Here is a 10,963-nt window from a genome sequence, read left to right as displayed (position 1 = left end):
TTAAAGGTCTTGGATTAAACCATATTTATAAAAGGGTAACAAATAAGAGAACTACTGCGTTCTTCTTTGTTAAATGACCATTTCTTCAGAAACTAATGGTAAGACCATATGTAAAGTCATTTTATCGTCAAGGGAGCATGCCTTTCTAGTTACAGAATTACTTTGACTATTGTTTTGCAGAAACTTAAGAATCATGCATCTTTGATGGCTGTAAGCTTGTGGACTATAAGAAGTATTGGGGTAAATATTGATCACTTAGCTTTTTTTACTTTTGAAATTATCAGTGAATTCTTTATGCATCTGTTCCTTATTGTGCTTCCGAGATTTAGGAAGCTCATACAAGCTTTTGTTTTGCAATGAATAGGACAGAGACACTCAATACACATTGACCTGAAGTTGATGTACCTATTCAAATTAGTTCATGTCTCCTTCCTCCTGATTTGATTTTCCACTGCTATGATAGTTGGACTGCTAATTATCCAAGAGAGTGTGCTTATAGGCCTTTATGTTGGATTCAGAGTATGAAGCTCATGTTTTAGATTTTGGGACTGCTAAGTTTTTCAAGCCTGGTTCATATAGTTGGACAATATTTGCTGGTACTTTTGGCTATGCTGCTCCAGGTTACACCTTTTTTTTTATAACTTTGAAATGATAGTGATCACATCATTTTTTATTTGTTTTGTTGATTTAGTTTATATTTCATTTTACTCTATTAAGATAATAAGATCTTTATATGGTAAATCTTTAAAATGGATTAAAGCTTATGCAATATCTATTGTCTATTCTATATCAATGCTCTACACAATGGAATAAAACTTGATTGTGTTTGTTCATATTGCATCAAATCAATAATTTTTAAATATATTGCCTTTTTCATTAGGACATTATGCGTGACTGAAACTTAATGCTCTATGATCACTAACGGAAATGCAACATCATTTTCAGCTATCAAGAAGAGGATGGAGAAGGATATTGATGAAGTTGGAAAGATTGCACATGGTGTCAAAACAAAAATAGAAGCTATAAATAGATATGTAATGAGACAAAGATAATGACTTGATGTTTTAGTAGATTTTAGTCCTGAAATTTCAAACATGAGGAATTTTTTATATGGTCTTGTTATTCGCATAACTTAGTATAGTTGAACAATACATTGAGTTTATGTTTTGAATTATAGTTGATGTATCAATACACTTTGATGTATGGTTGTTACTTATTATTATAGTTGATGATCAATACATTTTGTTTATATTTTGAATTATATTAACTTGTTTGTTTATAGTACTTTTCTTTTAGTTTGATAATACGATGAATTTATTTATTTTTTGAAATATTATAAATATTCGAATACAAATTAGATAAAAATTTGTATTAAATTTATATTTATTTTATATGAAAAGAAGCTTATTTTGTAATTAAAAAATAAAAAAAATTATTTTACCTTACTGACGGATTTACAGACGGATTTTCTGTCTGTAATCAGAGTGTGAGATGATTTTCCAAAGTTCAAATTATAGACGGAAAATCTGTCGAAAAATCCGTCTGTAATTACATACGGAAAATCCGTCTGAAAATCCGTCTATAAGTCTGTAATTACAGACCAAAAATTCATCTGTAATTACAGACAGTAAATGCGTTGGAAAGTTCGTCGCCTTGGGAAAATGGATGGAGAATTTACGGAGGAAAAATCCGTCAGTAACTAGTAAAAATCCGTCGGTAATTTTCTGACGGAAAAAATTCGTCGGTAAATAATTTCCGACGGAGCTTTTACAGAGGGACAAAATCCGTCGGTAATTTTGTCGATAACCAAAAATTTGTCTGTAATAAAGACTAAATCTGTCTGTAAATCTGTCTGTATTAATCCATTTTCTAGTTGTGGTTGTTATGGTGTCGCACCACCCTCTCGTGGAGTTGTTAAGGTGCCGCTGTCGGTTGCTGCCACGCGAGTGATGGCATTGTACACGTTCCCCATGCGCCACTGCGGCTGTCTCGTTGCCATCCTCCATCCGCCGCTATGGTTCTCCTCCTCCTCATTCTCCTCTTCTTCTTCTCTTTTTTCAGATGTGGATGTTTATTTTACTAAGTATGTGGATGGTAATTTTTATTTTAAAGTGGATGTTTATTTAATTTGGATTGGATTTAAGTAGATATAATGAAATTTGCTAGATGTTCATTTTACTAAGTACGTGGATGGTTATCAATTAAACCACTAGCCATCAACTAACATTTCAAAACAATGACCAACAACGACACTAAAAAACTCAGCGGCGAGCTTGGTGTCCGATGAGGGAGAGAGCGATGCCGGTGGGGATGGTTGGTGAAGCAACGACGGTGCCCACGAGCTTAGTGGTGATTATGATGTCTGGTTGGGAGAGAGTGATGCCTATGTGAGGGGCTGGTTACAGAAGCAGTGACAACAATGAGAAACCAAGGGGCGACGATGATATCTGGTGGGAAAAGAGCAACGCCAGTGGGGGACTGGTTGGGGAGATCAAGCAATTTTCAGGGGAGACAGCAGTGACGGATGATTAAAATTTAAAAAGATAAGATAAAAAGGTTTTTTGTTACTTGATTTGGGTGGCTTTTTTTATCTTCATAGGCCAAGAAATCAACTCGATGTTCAGATTTTTTGTTGTCTGCTTAACAAAACTCTTTCTCATTAGTTAAGGTTTTCTGATTGTTTTGAATGCTCCTATTCTTTTGTTTGATTCTAATAATGTGGGTTTTATTTGTGAAATTTTGATGGAGTTGATGTTGTTGGTATTGTATTCCGGTCTTCTGGTTGTATGATAGAGAATTGTAGATTTATTTAGGTAGGTATTTATTAAAATTAGTTTTATGCCCCGATTGATAATAATAATAATAATAGATATATATTATTTTATAATTGTATTTTTGTACTTTTATACTTTGTCATTCTTTAGTTTAGTTTTTAATTATATCATAGGTATACTTTATGATATTTTACCTTCTTTTGATATTTTATATAAGGATAAATCATCAAAAATGCACCCGAATAATTTTATCATCAATAAAAATGCACTCAAATTTTGTTATTGACAAAAATAGCCTTAAATAATTCAAAAACACGACAAAAATACCCAACATTAAATATGCATTCTCAAAAAATGCTTTAGAAATTGAATTTTGATATGGTTTTTTACAAGCGTGATTAGAAAAATGAGATATTTTTATCCTTAAAATTTATTAATTTTTCGATATATATATATATATATATATATATATATATATATTGTGAATTTTTTGTCAACAACCAACAATACTCTTAAAAAATCACAAAAAATATATAATTAGCAAAAAATTACCAAATTTTAAGAATAAAAATATCTCATTTTTCTAATCATACTTGCAAAAAAACGCATCAAAATTCAATCTCTAAAATATTTTTTGAGAAATACACATTTAATATTGGATATTTTTATCATATTTTTAAATTATTTAAGGATATTTTTGTCAATAAAAAAATTTCTGGTGCATTTTTGTTAACAACAAAATTATTAGAGTACATTTTTGGTGATTTATCTTTTATATTATTATTTAATACATATTTCTTTGGTATTTTACCCTGTTTTGTCTATTGTAAATGACTTAACCAAAAAGGAAAACAAATATTGATATTATCTTGAAATCCTTGTGAAGTAATGAGAAAAATAAGTAACATGTTAAATGCAAACATTATTCACATATTTTCTGAAGTTGTATTTCAAGAATGAAACATCATTTAGTTAGAATAAGAGAAAATATAATTTCTTGTGAAAGTGTTTCAAACGAAGTTGAGGAAATATTTATTATGTTATTTGGAGAAAACAAAAACGAAGAGCAAAAAAATGATTATAATATTGAATGTTTTAAAGAAGTTCAAGTTCAACATAGAAATGTAGTTACACATACAAAAAGGGATGATGGACTCATTTGTTAGTATAGGAAAGAAATAAACATTTAAAGTTTCAAAAGTTAGATAATGAACTAAATATTGAAAGATAGAGAAATGATACATTTGGTTTTATAAGCAACAAAAAGGTACTTTTAAAATTTAATAGTAAAACTTTATCATATTGCCATTAGACCGATTATGTTACATGGAACAAAGTATAGGATGGCCACGTACATATGGATAAAATAAGGAATGAATATATAAAAGTTGGAGTAGCGCCTATTGTAGAAAAGATTGTAGAATCTCATCTTAGGTGGTTAGAACATGTGGAAAGAAGATCAACAGAATACATGTTTAGGAGGATGGATGAGGTAAAAAGTGGACAGATGATAAATTATAGAAGAAGACTTAAAAAGACTATACATAAGATGGTCAAAGAAGATCTATATGTCAAGAGCCTCGCTGTAGACATGATACATGATATGGCATAATAACATCATTTGATTCATGTAGCCAATTCTACTTAGTGAGATAAGACTTTGTTGTTATATTTGTAACGACATATCTGATAGTGCTTTCCATTTAACTTAGTGAGAATTTCCTTATTTGTTGACACGGTAAAAAACATTGGTGACTGTGTTAAAGGTTTGAAACCTAGATCCTAGTATCATAAGGTAAGAGTTTCTTACTTAAAGAAAGATGCTGATAATATATAGAATAATATGAAAAAAATATAAAAATGGCTTGGAGAAGTGGGGTTATGCTTTGATGTGTGATAGTTGAACAGATGGTAAATATATATTACTAAATAATATTTTAGCTAATAGTTAACGTGGGAGTATTTTTCGAAAGTCTGTAGACACTAGTGATGCGATTAAAAATGCCAAAAATGTTTTGCTATTGGACGTGAAAGAAAAAATTGGGGAGGATCATGTAGTTTAAGTTGTAACTGAAAAAGCTTTTAATCTTATGACAACAGGGAGAATGGTAGAAGAAAAGAGGGGAAGAAAAAAGCTATTTTTTATCTCTATGTGCGACACACTTCCATGACTTAGTTCCTGAGAATATTAAAAATATTCTAGTGCTCTTATTTATAGTAGTTTATCAAACACCTTAGAGATTTGGTCAATGGTAAAAAATCTCTGATACCATTGGTGGAATTACTAGACGTAGGACATAATATGAGTGATAGAAGCAGAATTTATCTTTTTTCGCATTTTGGTCAACCACTATAAGTATTTGGAGTTTGCTTGCAAGTCTTTCAAAAAGTACGCGTACGTTACTATTCATACATACTTTATGTTATCTAATCCAAGTGGTAAGAAAAATATTAAGTACATGGTTTATATGCTTGAAGTTCGCCTTCAAGCCCATGAAAAATAGAATTACGTTGCCTTTGGACGAGAATTTATAATTCTCTTTAATACTCAATTCATCCTCCCTCTTGAGTGTATATCTTTTACTTATCAACTAACACGCTCATTACCATTTATTCTCTACATCTCTGCTTCTTTCAGTTTTTTTTCCTTAAGTTAAAAGTGGTAAGGGTATTTTAGAAATTTTACAAAATTTTAAGGATAAGTTACTAATTAAGTGCTTAGGATAATTGAATAAAATTAATCTAATAATATAAAATTTTACTCGTTTGGTTGTGTACGAGTTCGAATAATCACTTTCTTTTAAAAATCTCAATCATCTGATCTATTTTATTTAATTTATAAGATAGAGCACGAAGTTTTAAATATTCAAATTCAAATTTTTAATTTCTCTTATTTTTCATTTATTTAACAAACCTGTTTGCAAAAAACTAGTTAAAAACCTAAAAATCAGAAGTAATGAGTCCCTTTTTCTGATTTTCTCGCCACAGCTAATTTGCCACTTATTTCATCGTATCCCAATACACATTTCTATTTGTAGTCGGTATATTAGTAATTTACTTTACACATTTTATTCACTTCATGGTAAACGTAAGTGGTGAGAGACACAGGAAGACGATCGAGAGTAATGAGCAAAAGAAGGAGAAGAGAGAGAGAGAGAGAGAGAGAGAGAGAGAGAGAGAGAGAGAGAGAGAGAGAAGTTAGAGGAGAGTAAAAAATTGAAAGATAAAAACTAAAAAATCAATAAAGTTGTGAAATTTTTAAAAAGAAAATTTTAAATTAAAGTGTAACTTAGAATTTCAAAATTTTATATTCAAAAGTTTTATTACCAATAATAAATACGTCTATTTTTGGTTAAATAATTGAATTATGAATTTTACATTTTGAATTTTGAATTTCACATTGAATCAATTATTAGAATTTCATATTTTGAATTTTATTATTTATTAGTTTAAACCGATTTAGCTATGATTAAACTATAGTTGAACTATTGAACTATTTCTGAATTAGTCTTCTAAATGTTATAATAGATCCAATTTTCAGAACCTTGGAACTAACTAAACTTTAGCTCCCTAGTTATCATATATTGCATCAACTCTAAATCTCAACTAATTAAGGTTCTAACAAACTAGATTAAATATCTAACTGAGTTAGCCATATTTCGTACCCTTTATAAATGGTGTTTTGTATTCATGAGATACTTCATTGTTCAAAGTATCATACATGTATTAAGAGATAATAAAAATAAAATTTAAAATATATTTATACTTTTACAATAGATATTCACGAATAGGCTAATTTTTTATATGAAAAAAATATTGGTATTTTTGTTGAAAATGAGATTATTTGATATAATTACAAGTTGGTAAATTTTGCAGGTAGAAAGTCAACACGTAAAGTGTGTGTTGGACACGTGTTATTATTCTGAAAACATACAGTATGCGTGTTAGACAAATTTTCTGCACATCCACAATATTATAATACATTTCAAATATCAATATTCAACCAAAACATCATATTTATCTCCATATTAAAAATAATTTATGTCACAAATATGCATTCATTTAATTGATATTATTTTTTTCTTATATTCTTTTTCTTTGTTTAGTTGCTTTTGACAAGATAATATATGAAATTAATTTTTAGTCACTCAACACTAGCTAATTTTAGGATGTAAGATTAAGAGTTTATGATATAAGATATAGAATTTAACATAAACAAAATGATTTTAAAAAACTAACTAATATTAACTTAAAAAAATAATTTCCTAGCATTCTTCGCATTTTATTCAATATTTGACCACTGTTATATGGAATTTTTTACAAATAAATAATTTAATTATTTTATTTACCGAAATATGTAATTTGTAATGTATTTATCAATTTATATTATATTAATTTATCTCATTTACAGTGTAAATAAAATAATTATGAATGTATCTCTTTTACATTATAAATGAGATACATTCATAATTATTTTGTTTATACTATAAAAGAGATATGTGTATTATTATAAAAAAATTATGATTAAAATAATATTCATTTCATTTTTATTTTAAATTAATCCAACTTTTAAAAGTTATAATTTAAAACGGTTATGCTACATATTTAAAACTAGTGATTTTAAACTATTTATTTAAAATCAATACACTATTTTTTCAAAAACCAACCCATTTGAATTATTACCTAAAAAGAGAAAATAAAAAAGATCGAATTGGATTAATTTAAATTAAAAAAAAGTTGTATGTGTTTTGACCAGAACATGTAACTTTTCATATTCTATTATCATGGAACCTGAACACGTAATTTCTCATCCCTAATATTTTTTCACATACTCAATGTTTCAATTTTTATACGTAACTTTTCATCTTCATAAAACTTTTTTTCTTCAAATTTAAATCAATCTAATTCGATCTATTTTCTATGTACTCTTTTGAGTACTAATTTAAATGAGTTAGTTTTTAAGAAAATTAATATTATTTTAATTATAATTTTTCTATAATAATACACATATCTCGTTTACACCGTGATCCGTTGGCTATATCTCGGCTCAAGTAAAATTATAAATCGAAATCTGTTTAAAAGTTAAAACTAAATAAACACGTGCTATATCAAAAGTATATAGAATACGTATTTTGCTTTTGTAACAAACTTATCCTATAAAGTCAAATATCACTAAAGAGCATTTACTACATAAATAGGCTAACATTCTCAACAGCTCTACAATATTAGGCTCACTGAGTAACCTTCTATGCACAACAACTCTATATATAGAACCATAATTATGCAAAGAGGTACGCTATTCACTTTGAATATCACTTTTACTATCCTATATCTCGCCTTACTCAAGGAGAAGCAAGTTTGAACATCGAGCAGGACGAGTTATACCTTGACGTCGGTTACTCACACAGAAACATTTGGCGCCCACTATAAGGCCGAGTAAACTAATTTCTGCTCTACCAAACAAAATAACATAATACAGAATTACTTTTTATTCCTGTTAACATGTTAATAAGATACATTTTTTCTTATTCTTTCTCAATTGTTTTCATGTATTATTGAAAACTTCTCTGTTTGTTTATATTGTTATTGTTAGTAATTATTGCTTTGTTCTTTAACTGTATTTTAATTGCTCAATGTCCATGCTGTCTTATTTATATTTTTTTATTTTCTTCAATTATCTACTTTTTGGAACGACGGAGCTTAGTTTTAACTTTAGCCAATAAATTTAAAATATATATTTATAATGTCAGCACAAATAAAGAATTCAAAATCGACATGTAAAGGTATCTCATGTTATTAGTTTGATGAATTATGCATAACATGTTATATGCTAAAGGACTTACTCTTTCATCTTTCTATAAATTTTTTCGAACTATTTAACAAAATTTTTTCTTAATATATTGATGATTGAAACATGACATGTTTTATGTACCTTTAATTTTTCACCTTCAACTTATAAGAATGGTTAATCACTTAATCATATAATTCAAATACCTAAAATTAAAAAACTTGGTTGCTATATACTATTGTAGGACAATCACTCTAAAACGTTAAATACATCTTTATTTATTTATTTACTATTTATTTATGTATTTTGTTATCTATTGAAAGTTTATAAAATTTTAACAAGATCTCATTCAATTAGGTGATGTCAAACCCAAACTGTTTGTTTTTAGAAATTATAGCTCCATTTCATACCTAAAATCTTTTTCTATTTTAAAAGACTTTTGCATATATGAAATTTTCAGTTTTTCTCTTTTAACTCTAACTGCATGCAAAACTAAAGTACTTCTGTTGCTTTATAATGTAACCAAACAATTGAATCAACAAAACTTTACGGTGATTTTTAACTTTCTTGTTTCAGTACTTGTTTTGTCTTTAATTTATTCTTTATGTAGAAGAACATCAATACTAATACTGCTATATTACTTTGTCATTATACTCAGCCGACAGCCATATTTCTCGTAGATGAAATCGTCATTATCATTCATAGTGTCATAAATTGGGACTTACCTAATTTAAATCTGCGAAAATAAATGCCCGACTTTAACGTTATCCAATATTTTTTTCACTTGTTATTTTCTCTTTTTTGTAGGACCTCTGTTACCTAGATTATTTTTTTTATCAATAATAGGCTTATTATTGTAATTTTTTTACTGAGACTACATAAAGAGTACATAGTATATAAGGTATAATAACTCAACAAATATTTTTCAAGGAGATTTTTCATTCTCTTCAACAATGAAAAGAACTTATTTTGATAAAGTTGTGAGCGTGGAGAGCAACCAAGCTGTGAATCAAATTAAAAAAGTTGTGAATTGAGATCCAATCCAATTTTGCCATTTTCTTTCTTTCCCTCCTTTTTCTTTCGACCTTTTTCTTTTTCCCATTCTTACTTCTTCCTTCAAACTCATCCAATAGAGTTTGATGAGAGGTTATTTCTCAAGATTCTTTCTTGGTGAATATAGTTGTTCCAATCAACGAGTTGGAAGGAAGAAGATCTGAATCCTTATTACTCTGTGATTCATTGATTTCTCAAAATGGCAGACATGGTAAACACATCCTCGAGTGGTGGTTTTCAATATCAATCAAACCCCTATTTTCTCCATCCTAGAGAAAATTTAGGTAGTAGAGATCGTGGAGCTACATTGGCATGCTCTCATTGTAACAAACAAGGCATGTGTGCTATAAGAAACATGGGTAGTCCTCCCATTTCTATCAACTACATGGGTACTCTTCCCATTTCTATCAACGACAGCAACATAACACCACCATCAATCACGTGATCACTAAGAGGCATGCTATACTCAGTGAAAAATAATTTCAGCTCAATTGTCTCCAAGAGAACACTGGAATATCAAGATCTGGGTTCACTCCAGAGTAAAGATTTGCCTTGTTAGAGTTGGTCAAAGACAAGAGTGTGCAACAACAACCCCATAATGCAAACAAAATTTTGACTAATTCGATTCAGACCTTCACTCCAGGTAAAATCATTACATTACATTTTAATGCGAGATTTATGAGCATTATCACTCCAAAATTTGCACTATGGATCATTGACTCCAGTGCAACAGATCATGTGACTTTTGACTTAAAAGATTTTGCAAGCTTTCAAAATATTGATCCAATCAATGTGATATTTCCAAATGGGACCAAAATTGTTAGTACCATCAATGGCACAATCACATTCTCTAAAAACATTTTCTCAAAAATGTTTTATACATTCCTTCTTTTGATTTTAAATTGATCTTTGTGTCAAGATTAACCTCAAACTTACATTGTCAACTGTTAATCAATGATAAGTGTTGTGAGATACAAGATCGATCCACATAAAAGATGATTGGCATTACTGATTGTATAGAAGGGTTATATACAATGAGTAGAGAACCAAAGGTCTCTCACTTTCCCCCTCCTCCAACAAAGCAAGCTTCATTGGCGGCAACTACAACTACTACTCATCCCACAACACCTTCACACACTGAGCACAACAATATTTGGCATCTTAGATTAGGACACATATCCATGCATAAATTGATTTTACTGAAGAAGTATTATCCTTTTATAGACTGTATTGCTTCAAAACTTTCTTGTGACTCATGTCATTTTGCAAAACAAAAGAAATTATCTTTTGATCTTAGCCCAACTAAAAATAAAGATTGTTTTTACTTAGGTCATGGATATCTGGGGTC

General features: G+C 29.0%; 1 long non-coding RNA gene across 1 annotated transcript; it reads left to right on the top strand.

Annotated features, from left to right (window-relative positions):
• Positions 1–570: 570 nt before the first annotated feature.
• Positions 571–1,109, top strand: LOC130973634 (uncharacterized). The gene is made up of 2 exons (XR_009084212.1): positions 571–620; positions 946–1,109. It is a non-coding gene; the product is annotated as an uncharacterized LOC130973634 (long non-coding RNA).
• Positions 1,110–10,963: the final 9,854 nt, after the last annotated feature.

Source organism: Arachis stenosperma, chromosome 4 (genome assembly GCF_014773155.1).
Source record: "Arachis stenosperma cultivar V10309 chromosome 4, arast.V10309.gnm1.PFL2, whole genome shotgun sequence".
Taxonomy (NCBI): Eukaryota; Viridiplantae; Streptophyta; class Magnoliopsida; order Fabales; family Fabaceae; genus Arachis; species Arachis stenosperma.
This window is presented reverse-complemented; position numbering and strand designations above follow the sequence as displayed.